The following is a 17667-nucleotide window of genomic DNA, read 5'->3' as shown; positions in this document are numbered from 1 at the left end:
CCATCATCCAAGGATTAGTTACTTGGTCATAAAAGGCAATCAGGTTGGTCAGGCAGGACCTGCCTTTGATGAACCCATGCTGATTGCCCCTGAGCATGATCTCCCCTGCAGGCTCCCCATAGATGTGCTCCTTGATTATTCTCTCCAAGATCTTCCCGAGCACTGAGGTGAGGCTTACAGGCCTTTCTTGAAAATTGGGTCACATTAGCCAGTTTCCAATCCCCCGGCACCTGGCCAGATGACCACGAATGCTCATACAGCCGGGCCAAGGGCTCTGCGATGACCCCTGCCAGCTCCCTCAACACCCTTGGGTGGAGGGCATCTGGACCTGTGGATTTAAAAATGTCTAGCCCTTCCAGAAGATCCCTAACTACATCTGCACTGACTGAAGGCCTGACAGAGCTGTCCCTGAGATTGTCCCTACCTCTGGTAGGTGGTATGTCTCGGTTCCTGTTCAAGAAAACAGAGGCAAAGAAACTGTTAAAAATATCAGCTTTCTTGTCTGGCATAGCCACAGGATTACCGTTTGCATCTTGCAGGGGCCCTACATTGCCTGGTGCCCTCTTCTTGCTCCCAATGTACTTGAAAAAGGACTTTTTGTTGTCCTTAATCCTGGACGCTAGCCTGAGCTCCATCTCTGCCTTGGCCTTCCTAATAGCCCTCCTACACTCCCGGGCCGAGGAGGAGTACTCCTCTTTGGTGATAGCTTCTCCCTTCCACTGGTTGTATGCCTCCCTGTTAGTCCTCCAATTTGACCTTCCATAACTGGAATCTCCCTGGGAAGAAGATGATTTCAGGGCTGATACTTCTTCCCCAACCTCTAGGAAGAAGCTATGTAAGGCTTGCCCCTGCTCTGTTTATTTGTGAGGGTCTAGTATCTCCCAGTCTCAGATGCAATGAGGTCCTTCTATGGACTATGACTGCCTGATACTGTACACTGCCTTACACCCAGGTGTTGGAGATTCTTACAGATTATCTTGGTTTCATACATATTGAGCCCAGGAAGGGTGGCTGTGCCTTAAGGAAATGATCCTTCGGGCACAGAGGAAGACTATCCCGATGTGAGAAAAAAGAGGGAAAGGGGCCAGAAAGCTTCCCTGGCTGACCAGAGAAATCCAGAGCAGCCTACAGGCTAAAAGGGGAGCATATAAAAAGTGGAAACAGGGAGAGATTACCAAAGAGGAGTATACCTCCTCTGCTCGCACTTGTAGGGAGGCAGTTAGATGGGCCAAAGCTACCATGGAGATGAGGATGGCATCCCAAGTTAAGGATAACAAGAAATTGTTTTTTAGATATATAGGGAGTAAGAGGAAGGCCCAGGGTGGAATAGGACCCCTACTAAATGGGCAGAAGCATTTGGTGACGGACGGGGGGACAAGGCTGAACTCCTCAATGAGTTCTTTGCCTCAGTGTTCCTAAGTGAGGGGCAAGACAAGTCTCTCACTGGGATTGTAGAGAGGCAGCAGCAGGGCGCCAGACTACCATGCGTAGACGATGGTGCAGAGTCACTTGGAGGAACTGGATGCGTTTAAGTCGGCAGGCCCAGATGAGCTCCATCCGAGGGTACTGAAAGCACTGGCCGATGTCATTGCACAGTCACTGGCGGGAATATTTGAACACTCATGGCGCATGGGCCAGGTCCTGGAGGACTGGAAAAGGGCCAATGTGGTCTCCATTTTCAAGAAGGGGAGGAAGGAGGACCCGGGCAACTATAGGCCTGTCAGTCTCACCTTCATCCTTGGCAAAATCTTTGAAAAATTATCAAGGCTCACATTTGCGAGAGCTTGGCAGGAAAAATTATGCTGAGGTGAAACCAGCACGGGTTTGTAGCGCATAGATCATGCCTGACTAATCTAGTCTCTTTTTATGACCAGGTTACAAAACACCTGGACTCAGGAGTAGGGGTTGACATCGTTTACTTAGACTTCAGGAAGGCCTTCGATACGGTATCCCATCCCATACTGGTGAACAAGTTAAGAGGCTGTGACTTGGATGACTAAACAGTCCAGTGGGTGGCGAATTGGCTAGAGGGTCGCACCCAGAGAGTTGTAGTGGATGGGTCGGTATTGACCTGGAAAGGTGTGGGCAGTGGGGTCCCGCAGGGCTCGGTCCTTGGACCGATACTGTTCAATGTCTTCATCAGCGACTTGGACGAGGGAGTGAAGTGTATTCTGTCCAAGTTTGCAGATGACACAAAGCTGTGGGGAGAAGTGGACACGCCGGAGGGCAGGGAACAACTACAAGCAGACCTGGACAGGTTGGACAAGTGGGCAGAAAACAACAGAATGCAGTTCAACAAGGAGAAATGCAAAGTGCTGCACCTAGGGAGGAAAAATGTCCAGCATACCTACTGCCTAGGATATGACCTGCTTGGTGGCACGGAAGTGGAAAGGGATCTCGGAGTCCTAGTGGACTCCAAGATGAACATGAGTCGTCAGTGTGACGAAGTCATCAGAAAAGCTAATGGCACTTTATCGTGCATCAGCAGATGCATGACAAACAGAACCAAAGAGGTGATACTTCCCCTGTATTGGGCGCTGGTCAGACCGCAGTTGGAATACTGCGTACAATTTTGGGTGCCGCACTTCAAGAGGGATGTGGATAACCTGGAGAGGATCCAGAGAAGGGCCACTCGTATGGTTAAGGGCTTGCAGGCCAAGCCCTATGAGGAGAGACTGGGGCACCTGGACCTTTTCAGCCTCCGCAAGAGAAGGTTGAGAGGTGACCTTGTGGCTGCCTATAAGTTCATCACGGGGGCACAGAAGGGAATTGGTGAGGTTTTATTCACCAAGGCGCCCCCGGGGGTTACAAGAAATAATGGCCACAAGCTAGCAGAGAACAGATTTAGATTGGACATTAGGAAGAACTTCTTCACAGTTCGAGTGGCCAAGGTCTGGAACAGGCTCCCAAGGGAGGTGGTGCTCTCCCCTACCCTGGGGGTCTTCGAGAGGAGGTTAGATAGGCATCTAGCTGGGGTCATCTAGACCCAGCACTCTTTCCTGCCTATGCAGGGGGTCGGACTCGATGATCTATTGAGGTCCCTTCCAACCCTAACATCTATGAATCTATGAATATTCTTCATCAAGCTCCTTTGAATGTTTTTGATGTGTGAATATATATTATTGTGTGTTTTTTGTCTGCACCCAATCATGTCAGAGATGATAGGATTGGGCCCTTGAAAAAGATTCTAGCCCAGGGGTGGGCAAAATGGTGGATAGTGCAAGGCTGGGGTTGCCATGGTGACCAGACCTATCTGTGTTGGCAGGGCACACAGCAGGGCAGAACAGGGTGCTGCTCCAGAGCTGCTGGGATCTCACAGCAGGGACAGCTCAGTCCGGGGCCAGGGCAGAGCTGCAATTCACTTCCTGCAGCCCCCTGCCTGGAGCATGCAGACTGCAGATTGAAGCTTTGTCTTGGCCCCAGACCAAGCTGCCCCCCCTGCAAGACCCCAGCAGCTCTGGAGCTGCCCTGCCCTGCCCTGCTGCGTGCCCTGTCAGCGCAGATGGGGCCAGTCTCCATGGCTACCCCTGTGTTGTGGTATCACTGTGCAGCTGTGGCTGGGGTCTCCATGGAGACTGGCTCCAGCCATGCAGACAGGGGCTGCTGGGAAATGAAGTCCACTTGTGGCTGGACCTAGCCCATGGGCGGGACTTTGCTCACCCCTGTTTTAGCCCCACACACGTCCCTAAAAAACAGATAACGGCTTGTGCTGTGGAGCCTTATTCCTGTGGCTTGAGCTAAACCAGACTAGTATGATTCTTGCCATGTAGCAGGGTGGCAATTTAAAAGCTAGCAGCAACCCTGGTCCCAGCCTCTGGCTTTTAAATTGCTGCCCCGCTGCTCAGCTGAGCAGTGGGACAGCTAAGGAAAGCTGGTGGGAACTGTGTCAAAACCAGGGACTTCCCAGTTTGAGAAAGAAGCAGAGAACAGTGGCTGCTGTTCCCCTTACCACCTGGTCTGTGGGATGGGGGAGCAGATGCCCCCACACATGTGTTCTTAAGAGTGGGGTGACTGCAGTCTTAGGAAGGTGGGGAGCCTTTCCTCTGACTCCACTCCTCTTGGTCCACAGGAGAAGTTACGCCAGGGGAAAGTGTACAGGTGTTCAGCTTCTTGGGAGCAAATTAACCCGAGTTGTTCCTGGGTTGTTTCTTTTCCCAGTGGCCATTTCTACTCCAGGAGAAAAAGCCTGAACATCTATATACTTTTGGTTTCTATCAGGAGATCAGTGATTTTCCTGGTAGAAGCTGAATGTCTGTTTCCTAGACTAATTCTAAAATATGTGCAAAGAACTTAATTTTAGGGCATTTCCTTAAAAATGTGAATCAATAAATTGTAATAGCTTGTCTAGTCCCTCTACATGGAACCTGGTTCAACTTGTTTTCTTCTGGGAGCCAGGCTTGCAGTATCAGAATTGGGGTGGCTTTTAACAAAAACTTAATTGTAATTGTATCGTCTGTTGGAGATTCATTGAAATGATCTTTTCAATTTCTTGCAAGAGCATATCCCAGCCTTTCCTAACACAGTGGAGAATATTTTATCTGAAAGAGTTAGATTCATTTTCCTTTTTTGTTTGCAACATAAACTTTACATTGGGTAAGAAATTAAGACAGAAAAATTTACCATGGAAGGAATTCATTCTCCTTCCTCATTGAGGTTACTCAGAAAATCCTTGATTACTTCAGTCTATCATTTGTTCACCTAAACATATACAGTATTGAAAAATACTAACAAAGGGGAAACGTAATCTTTGCTGGGTCCATTATTATGCTTCTACTGCACTTTGCTTCTTTTCTCCTTTCTCTGTAATTGCAAGAATATGGGTGTATAGCTCTAGCTTTTCTGTACAGAGAAGGGAAGGAGGAGTGTAGTGTACCAAAATACATCCCTAGTGTAATCCCATTGGAGATAATGGAGTTATACTGGGTTTGAATGTAACCCATAACATATAACCTGTAACATCATTTTCAGCTGGGTAGGAGTTGAAGGTCTCTGTGCCTTTATTTAGAAGCTGCAGCTTCCATTAAATTTAATTACTTCTCCCTGTGGCTGTAAATAGAAGGTGGTTCTTTTTAAATTTAATTCCTTTCCCTGGCAGCTTGCATGATAAAGGTGTGGCTATTAAATGAGGGTTTCTTCTAAAAGGAAGCAGATTCAATCCAGGATATATTGTAGAGGAGAGATTTTCAAGTTTATGTAGAAACTGATAAACTCCACAGAGACACAAAAAAGAGTTATTGTAAAACATACCAAGACTCCTTGGTTTAAAAGAAAAAAAATGCATTGTTATTTTTGAAAACTAAACAATAAAGGTAGACAAGCCAAGCACAGGGTTATACTTTAGCAACAGATGTACTTGGGATTAAATAAAAATCATTGTGTCTAAGGAGTGTAGAATCAGGCCATTGTCTAGTTGACTGATGTTTATGATGATACTCAAAGGAAAGGAAAAAAATATATATAACCTTGATATGTTTTATAAAGTTTATGGCCAAAATAACTTAAGATAGCTATAATCTCAGCTCACTAAATACCTATGCATCTCTTGGGGTACTAACAGTGCACAATGCATATAGCACACAACCCAACATTCTCCACATTGCCTTTTTATATTCTTTCCTACTCTAGATATTTCCTAACATCCCAGTGTTTAAAACTGACCCTCAAAGTACTTGATGCTTTGGCTTCCAATGATTTCAGCGTAAGTTCCACCAAGCCCTAAAAGGAGTTTTTATGTGATGCTTTAAACCTGTAAAATACTTACCTATGTAGTCAATAATCATCCTGTTGGAATATAGGTGTTGCTCTTCTGAAAATGTTAACCATTTTATCCTACAGCACCACCAGTAGTGTTTATGAAGTGCTCATCACCATGGTATCCAAGTGCACTTCAGTTTGAGAGGGATCATATGATGTGGTTATCTGTGACAGCAGGAAATTGGACTTGATGACACTAGAGATCCCTTTTAGTCCTGTATTCCTGGGTTCATATAGATTGGATTAATACCATTAAACATTTTTCCTAAAGATGGGGCATACTTATGAGGTCATCATAAGTCGAGAATTAAAAAAAACAAACACTTGTGTTGCATAATACATCATGAAATATTCAAGTACTCTGAATTCTGGCTCCCAGGCTTGATCTGCCCTGCCTGGATTGGAAAAACTTGACCTGAGGCCAAGAAGCAGATCAAAGAAAGGCTTATATTTGTCCCTCCTCCTGTGCCTCTTTGCTTCTTGATTCCTAGCTCTTTCAGACTTGGTTCAGGTAACTACAAAGATGGGGAACTGAAGGGCAGGAGGACGACCACTTTGCAGAGAGACTTTCTCTCCAGCCTCTTTGAGGGGCCAGAGCCAGGGTTTTGCACTGACTCAGTGGATCCTTGAATCACTCATTGTATTTTTGAGGCCTAACAGTAACAAGAGTATTTAGAACATAAAAATATAAGAACTACGATTTACTGGGTCAGACTATAGGTTCAGCATCTTGCCCAATATCCTGTGTCACACAGGGATAGAAAGTGGATGCTGGAAGGGAGAGTGAACAAATATGACCAAGGTTTTTTCCATTGTTTCTCTCCCAGCGTCCAGGATTTAAGATCTAGAAAGTTCTGAACCAGAGGCTGTACCCTTAACTCCCATGTTGGTGTGTAATGTGCTTACTGTGTTATGAATATGAAATGAGAATGAGAAAACATTTTATATCCATGAAGCACTCAGTCTTGAGGAAATATTTTGTAGCTATAATACGCTCAAAGGAATGCTGAAATATTAAATCAGATACCCTATAAAGAATTCCCTTGATGCTGGGATATAACATGAAACATGATGTCTGTTCCAGTAAAGGGGGAAATATGGTCATATAGTACATTTATACACATGCTCTGGGTGGTGGTGGGGGGTGCTTTGCAAGCTGCTCTAATTAAAGTGCCTGGAGCATCACGTGTATCAGCGTCCTCATTATGGGTGACTAGTGCCTTCTGAGTCTGGGGGCACAATTTGTGGGTGGGCGGGCCAAAAGCCCCATGTCCACTCATATATTTTTGTGACAATAAATTGAGTAACAGCAACATATCAAAGCATTCACGTAAGTCATTCTAGCTGCATGGAGCAAAGATTTGTGTGTTGGGTCAGGTGAACACAAGTGTTCCTCTGGCTCTCCCTGACCACTTTACTGTTGCTGCTAGGGGTGGGCCGTGGGTCCACTAACAGGAATCCTGGCCCTCCAGGCAGCTGGACCGCAGGGTCCTGGCTATGCTTGTAGAGTCACACTCACAAACCAAATTCAAACAAAATAAAGAGCGTGTACTTAGCTTTGTGCCCTGGGAAGCTCTGCTGAGACCTTCATTTTCACTACATCTGGTGGGCAAATTACCTAGGAATCACAAGGGAAATAAAACATACAAAAAAATCACAGATATGTTCAGGAACATCCCACAAGCAAACCAAATAAAGAATGTGTACTTAGCTTTGTGCTCTGGGAAGCTCTGTTGAGACCTCCTTTCTTTTCTTCATGTTCTTCATCTGCATCACTGCAGGGGTGGTCAATATACCTAGGAATCATAAGGAAAACAGAGAAATAATCTGAGGCAGCAGCATGGTCTTTGCCACCCAGCAGCTGCTTTGACTGGCTGGTTCCACTGACCTGATGAGGAACCAAAGCATGTACAGGCTGCCATGCAACTGCCAACTGTGTCTTAAATTGGCAGGACACCTAGCACTCCTGTCACAGACCCTGCCCCACCCCCCTTACACTTCCCATACTTAAGGAGCCAGCCCCCTGTTACTTACTTTGTTAGAAGAATTGTATGTGTCGGTCCTTTCTGCTGGCAAACTGTGCAATCGTGTCAGGTATGTTGATGATGAGGAATGTATCAGGAGCTCGGTGAACAACAGTTCACTAGGGCACCCCTGGGGAAGACCAGGACCAATGGATACAAACTCTTAGAAGCTGCTTCAGGCTTAACACCAGGAAAAACTTCTTCGCAGTCAGGGTGACCAGACTGTGGAATAAACTCCCTCCAGAGGTGGTGCATTCACCTACCCTGGAGGTTTTCAAGAGGAGACTAGACAGTCACCTCGCTGGAGTCATTTAACCTTAGTTATCTTCCTGCTAGGGGGGCTGGACCTGATGATCTGCAAGGTCCCTTCCAGCCCCTAACCATCTATGAATGTTGATAGCTTGCTTTTCAATCTGTAGTATTTCCAGATTAGAAAGATGAGCATCTGTCGTTGTAGTCCTCAAGTAAGTTTTCAGCTGCTTCAGTGAAGAAAAGCTTCTCTCTGCTGATGCTGTAGTACCTGGGATAGTTAGGTAAAGTATGAAGAGGTTTCCCAGATTTGGAAGGGTATCATGCAGTGACATTTAATTAAATAACTTCCTCTTCTTTCAAGCTGGGGGCACTCTGCTTCACTACTCATGCCAGCACTGCCATGAATTTCAAACAGTCTGGAAAGTATGTTGATTTCAGACCTCAGATCCTCTTGAGCAATCCTGCAAGTTTTGGAAATAGTGCCTATGCTTTGCTTTGATGGGATCTCAGAAGAGAGAACATCTTCCAGGGACTTGAAAATGTTTAGGCCATTCTCAGTGAAGCGGTCTTTGATGTCACTAATAAGGGTGTCTAAAGTTCTGTATAGTATTTCTGTCCTGTAATACTCCTCTGGCTTCTCAAAGGAGGACATTTTTCCCTCTTCCCAGTTTTAGGGGAGCAACCCTTTTATGAGGGACACAAGGTCCAGGATACCTATTTTTCTGGCACAGTTCATTAGTGTTGTTGAATACTTGGGTTTCAAACTCCTCACTTCTCAGTCCTTGCAGTACAGACACTGTGGATTTAGCCATCACTCTTGCTTTACGAAATTAAAGTCTTTTGATTTAAGAAGGTTGGATAGGTGGCTGGTTTACATAAGTAAACCATACTCTCCTCATAAACAGCATGCGGTACAGGAAGCTGAAGTCTTGCAGGCATTGAAGAAGTACACAATCTTCAAGTCTAGCTTTTGAAGCTCCATGTTCAATTTAATCCAGAGCTTCAACTACTTCATCAAAATTTTCTAAAACAGCTTTGATATCCTTGGCTTGACAGTTCCATCAAGTGTCACTGAGCAGTTTAAGAGTTACTGGTCCACCAGAAAAAGAAGCAGTTTTTGATTGTCTTCTTTCTTATGCTATTTTTTTCAAAGAAAGCATGTCTCCTTGTGCCTCCTTCAGTGAAAGTCCATAGTTCGTGGAGAAGTGTGAAGGCATTCTGGACAGAGGGAATGCAAGATACTACATCCGCTATGCACAGATTTAATATATGAGCATAACAGTGAACATAATAAGCTAAAGGATTCTCACTAAGTATCTGTAAAGCCACACCTTCATAGGGTCCTCTCATGCTTGCAGCTTCATCATAGCACTGACCTCTTAGAACCAAAATATCAAGTCCCAAATCTGACAAAGCAGTCTTAATCAGTGTGGTAAGTGAAGCACCATCTGTCTGCAGCATCCTATAGAAGCTAATAAATTGTTCTTGTATTTCAAAGGACCGGTTTACATATTGCAGTATGAGAGCAACTTGTTCATGCCTGGAGAGATCCATTGTTTCATCTGATATGATGGCAAACACTCCAACTTCCTTTACTTCTTTTACTATTGAATTCTGGACTGGTGAAGCCATAATCTCAAGTATTTCGTTTTGACAGGAGCTGCGTAGGTAGGTGAAGAAATTCTCTTGGTTAATCATAAACCGCTGAATCACGTTGTTGTCTTCACTATGCAGTTTCATCAATTCCCCCAAGTTTCCTTTATTTGTGGAATCTGCTCCCTCATCATGTCCTCTCAAAGGTATGCCTTGGCAAGCTCAAAACAACACAGTCTTTATTACAGTTTGGAAGTATGCTCAGTTTTCATCCACTGTTTTTTTCCTCTGGCTGTCAAGTTGTGATGTAACACTCCTCCTTTTCCTGGACTGCAGCCAACCCTGCCATTTAGCCTGATGTGCTTCAGACCTTGAATGCTCACAAAATCTTTCATTGGCTCTCCTCCATGATTTAAAACCCACAATTTGGAATGCTTGGTCACCTATATGGGACCTGCCAAATGCTCAGCAGCAAAAACGGAAAGCTGTGTCCTGACAGACACTGTATTCAAGCCATTTGTGATCACTGTACCATTCTTTTCTGAATGTTCTTATTTTATTGCTAGCTGGAGTGCCTGGAAACACAATTATGGGATGATATGGCCCTTCCTCAATATATAGCAAAGCTGCATCTGGCCCAAAGCAAGGGTCTTGCTACTGGAAACTGTACTAATATATCTGTATGAGTGCTTGTGCATGATGTGGCATCCCAATCTGGAGTGTCACTCTCACTGTGGCTGCTTCTGGTACCGTAATGCAGAACTGTACTGCTTGTGCTGGGGACTGGACTCTCAGGGGAAGCCAGAGTCTTGGCCTTCTTTGAGCAGAAAAAGTCCAAATTCAACTGTCTCTTTGCCATTCTGCAAAGCTAATGAAAAGGTACATTATTAGTACCTGCCAACAGTGAAACATGGACTTAGGGTGTGTGTGAAGGGACCTGAGCTACAGATTTTATGTTCTCTTGGCAGGAGAAGCACAAGAGGCAAAACAATGCACAGTTGCAAGCAGTCTTTAGTTTTAGTTGCTTCGAATAGTTAAATGAGATACAAACTGCTCCCTTTTCAATCAAGCACAAAGCATAGGAGAACTGAAGTTTAGAATCCAAATGGTGTTAAAGTGAACATTCCCAGTGAGTGCTCGAATTGCTTTTTCTGTTCTCCATGTTCTGTGAGCTTCCTGCTTACAAGCTGAATGCTCACTGATTTCCTTTTTGTCTTAATACCCCCTCCAGAAGAATCAGCAAATCAGAAATGTCAAAAACCATTAGAATTGAAGCATCACTATTTCTGTGAGCGGCCCAAGTTCCTATGCAATAAAAGCCGAACTCAAGCCTGCCACATGCAGTACTGCTTCAGTCTTTTGCAGCTTACCTAGCTTCTGAAAGCTGTGGCTTTTTGTACATCTGTTCATCTCCCTCTCTCAAATCAACTAGAAAGCAACATTTTATTTTCTTTAGACAGAACATGGTCTAATACAGTGGTTCTCAAACTTTTCCACTTTATAACCACTCAAAAAAACTCAAGTGGAGCTGGGGCCACTCTGGCTGCATTCTTGGGCAAGTTTTGCTTTCAGACAAAATGACTGCCACTCTGCCTGAAAACAGAGGCCATTTGCTGCCAGTAGGGGCAACACATTGGGGCCCAGTACTGCCCCCTTATGGGCCCAAAAGGTCCCTTGGGGCCCAACCCCACACACTATGGCCTAGTGCCCCTCCCACACATGTGGCCACAGCCTTGGCCCTGCCAGCGCCCCCACCCACTGCTGGCCCATGCAACCCAAAATCTCCCTTCAGGGCTGGAGGGGCCCGGCCCCATACACCACTGCCCAGTGCCCCCCCACCAACATGCTGCTGGCCCATGCAACCTAAACTCTCCCTCTGGGGTGGAGGGGCCCAGCACACCACTACCCATCCCTGGGCTGCCCGGCAAGAGCCCCAGGCTTACCTTTCTCCCAGTCCCAGCAGAAGGAACACTATCAGTGGAAGCAAGGAGCTATCACCAAGGAGGATTACACCTCCATTGCTCATGATTGCAAGGAGGCAGTTGGGAAGGCCAAGGCAGAGATGGAACTAGAGCTGGTGACCAGAATTAAGGATAACAAAAAGTCCTTTTTCAAATACATAGGGAGTAAGAAGAAGGCACCAGGTAAAGTGGGGCCCCTGCAGGAAAAGGCTTGGCAATCTGGTGATTGCAGCAAAGGAAAAAGCTGATCTCTTCAATGAGTTCTTTGCCTCCATATTTCTGAGCAGGGACTGGGACAACTCCCCCATTATGAACACGCTCAGGGGACACGACGCCATGCCTAGGGTCAGGGATGATCTAGTTAGGGAACTCTTGGAGGGGCTGGATGTGTTTAAATCAGCAGGTCCGGATGCTTTTCATCCAATGGTATTGAGGGAATTGGTGGAGGTCATAGTAGGGCCCCTGGCAAAACTGTATGAGCACTCATGGTGCTCAGGTCAGGTCCCAGAGGACTGGAAAAGGCCCAATGTGGTCCCCATTTACAAGAAGGGGAGAAAAGAGGACCTGGGTAACTATAGACCAGTTAGTCTCGCCTCGGTCCTTGGGAAGACCTTTGAGAAAATTATCAAGGAGCACATGTATGGGGGCCCAGCAGGGGAGGTAATGCTCAGGGGCAACCAACACGGGTTCATTGTGGGCAGATCCTGCCTGACTAACCTTGTTTCCTTTTACAACCAGGTCACAAAGTCCTTGGATGCGAGTGTTGAGGTGGATGTCATCTACCTGGACTTCAAGAAGGCCTTTGACACCGTTTCTCACCCCGTTCTCACAAAAAAAACTAGGCAACTGTGGCATTGATGCCTATACAGTCAGATGGGTGGCAAGTTGGCTCAATGGTCGCATCCAGAGAGTAGTGGTGGATGGGTCATTTTTGACCTGGAGGGATGTGGGCAGTGGAGTTCCCCAGGGCTCGGTCCTCGGGCCTGTGCTATTCAACATCTTTATCAGCGACTTGGAGGTGGGCGTGGAAAGCATGCTGTCCAAATTCGCTGATGACGCAAAGACATGAGGAGAAGTGGGCACACTAGAGGGGAGGGACAGAATCCAGCTAGATCTAGACAGGTTACAGAGGTGGGCGGATGAGAATAGGATGGAATTCAATGCAGACAAGTACAAGGTACTAAATCTAGGGAGAAGGAACCTGCAACACACCTATAGGCTGGGGAGCACCCGTCTCAACAACAGAATGGCTGAAAGGGATCTTGGAATCAGTGTTGACTCAAGGATGGACATGAGCTGCCAATGCAAGGAAGCAGTCAGTAAGGCTAGCCACACCTTGTCATGCATCTACAGATGCATCACAAGCAGGTCCAGGGAAGTGATCCTTCCCCTCTATGTGGCACTGGTCAGACTGCAGTTGGAGTACTGCATCCAGTTATGGGTGCCACACTTCCAAGAGGGATGTGGCTAACCTTGAGAGGGTCCAGAGGAGGGCCACTCACATAGTCAGGGTGCAGCAGGCCAGGCCCTATGAAGATAGACTAAAGGGCCTGAATCTATTCAGCCTCCACAAGAGAAGACCAAGAGGGGACCTGGTGGCTGTCTATAAATTCACCAGGGGGGACCAGCGGAAAATAGGTGAGGCTCTGTTTCCCTGGGCACCACCTGGGATAACAAGGAATGATGGCCACAAATAGATTGTGAGTAGGTTCAGGCTTGATGTCAGGAGGTTTATGGTTAGGGCTGCCAGGTTCTGGAATGGGCTCCCAAGGGAGCTGGTGCTCTTCCCTTCAAGAAGGTTGGATAGATATCTGGCTGGGGTATTATGATACCAGCACTGCCCAGGGCATGTTCCTGCCTGGGGCATGGGGTTGAATTTGATGATCTGTTCAGGTCCCTTCTGACCCTAGAAACTGTGAAACTATGAAACAGCACCCTTGCTGGGGAGAATGTGTTGGAGATTGGAACAGGCTCTTTAGGTAGGGTGGGGGAGGGAGGGGCCACACAGGGGAGGGAGGTAGGGCAGCACTCTGGTTGGCTGGAGCGCTCACTCTTGGGGAGGGCACCAGCACTCTCAGGGGGGGGGGTGCACATGCACCCCTGTGCACCTCCTACCAGTCGCCACTGGTCCCCATGCTAAGAAATGGCAGCGGCAGGCACTTTAACTAAAGCTCGTTGAATAAGCTTTAGTTAAAGTGCCCCCACCACCATTTTTCAGCATGGGGACACTGATACACATGATGCTGGAGTCTGCTGGAGCGTGGTTATTACCATGCTCCAGGAGACACAATTAATCAAGTCTGCTCCAATGTGCTGTAATTACAGTGCATTGGGATAGCCTCAGTGTATATGTATAGGTACCCATTGAACCCTACATTCCTTATATCATTTATTATATTAGGAACATAAGGCTGGAAGGGGCCTCTAGAGCCATCAAGTCCAGTCCTTGATTTTCAGGCTATCCCTGTGAGCAAACAGGGACAGCAAACAGGGCAGTTTTGCAAGCAGTTTGCAAGAGGAGGAAGAGGAGCCAGGTACCAAGCACCAGATCCTGCTCCTGGAAGGTAAGTGAGCCACGGCTGTCTGTGTGTTTTGCTTGATGAGTGTTTGTTGGTTGGCTCTGTGCTTGCCTGTGTGCTCTGAGCAGCTGGGAGTGCTGCTACCTGAGTGATTGCTGCATGATTTCTGCCTGTCTGACAAAAGCCCTAACTAGCAGGTTGAGCCAGTACAGGCTCAGAAGGAGCCAGGGACAGCAAACAGGGCAGTTTGCAAGCAGTTCACAGGGCAGTTCACTGCTCCACTCTTTGAAAGGAGCTTTAAGGTAAGTTCTTTATTTATTTAAGAGTAACTAACTTCAATATTTTGCATAAGTAGCTAAAACTCAGTATTTAGATCAATACTTAAGTCCCTTGTTTAACTAGAAATCAGAGGGAGTGGGGAGTTCACTAGGGAATTTACCCAGAAACTCTCCCTCTCACCTTTCTTCACTATAAGCTTGGTGAAAGGGAGCAGATTAGCAGGGAAAAGGGAACCTTTCAGGACCAAGCAGCAGCAAACAGGCCAGCTTACAAGGAAGTTTGCTAGGGAAGATCTGCTTGGAGAGGGGGACAGAAAGAGGTAGGTGGTGAATTGAAGATACTCAGAGAGATGGCTGGAGGACGTTGTAATACTAGAGCCACTGGCACTGCTAGCTCTCCCTCTGCTTGCATCTGTGAGGTGTCTGTCCAGGCAGGGCCACTCACCATCAGGGCTTCTACCTAGGTTGTGTTTTTACTGAGGGGGACTGCAACTTGCAGGGTCCTTCCAGTGATGGCCAAGTGAGGTAGTGCCTGTGATGTGAGGGGTACCTCCTGGTAGTGTCCCTCATGGAACAGGTAAGAGAGCTACAGGAGGTGGCAGGGCTTAGAATCATCCTCAGCCTTGAGGACTTCAGTTTGATGCTGGAAGGGACCTTTAGAACTGCACAAGAATGACTGCCAAAGGCAGCACTGGAGAAGGAAGAGGACATGGACTTCCAGGAAGGTGGAAGCTGGAATCTTGTGACTTCTGGCAGCAAACAAAAGTCTTCATCCCCACCTGCAGCAGTTTGCCTGGAGCAGGGTTTTTCAACCTTTTTGGATTAGTGTATCCCCAGTGGCCGGATGCAGGGCAGTGTACCCCTTGCAGCTGGATCCAGAGTAAGGGGGTGGGTGTAGGGGGAGTGGCATGTAGCCAAATGCAGAGCGGTGGCAGCTGCCGTGTGCGAGCTTCCCCTGCCCCCCGCATCTGGCTGGGTGGGCAGCGCCTGCACAGCAGTGCAGGATGGTGCATGGTGGTACTCTGTCCCTGCTGTACCGCATGTATCCCCTAGGGCCTTCTCAAGTACCCCCGGGGGCATGTGTATCCCCAGTTGGCAACCCCTGGCCTGGAGAATAGATATGAAGCCCTAGCAACAGAGGCAAGGAGCATGTTCCATCAGCTGAAGAGTCCAGGCCAGGCCTCCCCAAGGTTGGAGAGACAGAGACCACTGCCATCAAGAAGTGATGGGTGGTTGTAGAAGGAGACTCCCTTTTGAGGAGGATGGAGACATCCCTCTGCTGGCCTGAATTGTTATCTTGGGAGGTCTGCTGCTTGCCTGGAGCCTGGATCTGAGATATCATGTAGGGATTACTGAGACTCATTTGGCATTCCTACTACTACCCCATGCTGCTCATTGGTGTAGGCACCAGTGATATTGCCAGGGGAGACCCTGAGCAGATCAAAAGTGACTACAGGGCTCTGAATGCAAGGGTGAAGGTGATGGGGGTTCAGATAGTGTTGTCTTTGATCCTTCTGGTCAGGAGGGAGGGCCCCAGGCAGGTGCTGATGCATCCTGCAGATCTGCATGTGCATGGTTGTACACATGGTGTCACCAGCAGAGATTTGGCTTCTTTGACCAGCAGGGTTAAAGAAGGGATCCCACCAGCAGGGATTTGGCTTCTTTGATGTTCCAAGAAGAAAGATTGCTAGGAAGAGACGGGATCCACCTGACAAAGAGAGGGAAGGGTATATTCACAGACAGGCTCACTAACCCAGTGCGTGTGTGTGTGGAGGGGGGGGGGGGGGGGTTACATTTGGTTTGCTGGGGGATGGAGACCACAGCCCTAAGGTAAATGGAGAAATGGGTGTCCTGGAGGAAGCACAAGCAGCAGGGGGCAACAGGGGAGGCCTTCTAATTTTTCCTGAGAAAGTAGGGCAATAGGCTAGTCACCTCCGGTGTCTGTTTATGAATGCACAGAGCCTAGGAAACAAGCAGAAAGAATTGGAAGTCCTTGCACAGTCTCAGAACTATGAAGTGATTGGAATAACAGACATGGTGGGATAGCTCATATGACTGGAGTACTGTCAAGGATGGGTACAAACTGTTCAGGAAGGACAGGCAGGGAAAGATTTGCTTTTTTGTAAAAGAGCTGTATGATTGCTCAGAGAAACCAGACAGATCTGCTGAAAGTCTCTAGGTTAGGGTCGGAGGGAAGAGCAACAAGGATGATGTTGTGATGGGTGTCTGCTATAGATTACCAGACCAAGAGGATGAGGTGGATGAGGCTTTTTTCAAACAGGTAGCAGACGTTTCCTGATCACAAGCCCTGGTTCTCATGGGGGACTTTAAACACTCTGACATCTGCTGGGAGGGCAATAGAGCAGTGCACAGCAATCCAGAAAGTTTTTGGAGAGTGTTGGGGACAAACTTTGGTGCAAGTGCTGGAGGGGCCAATTTGGGGCTGTGCCCTTCTTGACTTGCTGCTCACAAACAGGGAAGAATTGGTGGGGAATGTAGTAGTGGATGGCAACTTGGTCAGCAGTGACAATGAGATGATTAAGTTCAGGATCCTGAGGAAAGGAAAGAAGGAGAGCAGCAGAGTAACTGGACTTCAGAAAAGCAGACTTTGATTCATTCAGGGCAGGATCCTTTGGGAGGCCAGTCTGAGGTGGAAAGGAGTCCAGGAGAGCTGGTTGTAATTAAAATAAACCTTACTGAGGGCACATGAATGAACCATCCCAATACACAGGAAGACTAGCAAGTATGGCAGAAGACCAACTTGGCATAGCAGGGAACTCTTCAGTGAGCTAAAACACAAAAAGAAAGCTTACAAGTGGAAACTTGGACAGATGACTAGAGTGGAGTATAAGAGTATTGCAGAGATGAAATCAGGAAGGCCAAAGCACAATTGGAGCTGCAGCTAGCAAGGGATGTGTGATGGGTAACAGGAAGGGTTTCTACAAGTATGTCAGCAATAAGAGTAAGAGTGGGAATCTTACTGAATGTGGGAGCCAACCTAGTGACAGACGAAGAGGAAAAGGCTGAAGTACTCAATGCCTTTTTTACCTCAGTTTTCACAGGCAAGGTCAGCTCCCAGACTACTGCACCTGGAAGCACAGTCTGGGGAGGAGGCAAGCAGCCAACAGTGGTGAAAGAACAGGTTAGGGACTATTTATAAAAGCTGGACATATACAAGCCCAGAAGTTGGACATGATACAACTGAGGGTGCTGAGAAACTTGGCTGATGTGATTGCAGAGCTGCTGGGCATTATCTTTGAACACTCATGGCAATTGGGGGAGGTCC

The sequence above is a fragment of the Alligator mississippiensis genome, chromosome 1 (genome assembly GCF_030867095.1).
Source record: "Alligator mississippiensis isolate rAllMis1 chromosome 1, rAllMis1, whole genome shotgun sequence".
Classification (NCBI taxonomy): domain Eukaryota; kingdom Metazoa; phylum Chordata; order Crocodylia; family Alligatoridae; genus Alligator; species Alligator mississippiensis.
This window is presented reverse-complemented; position numbering follows the sequence as displayed.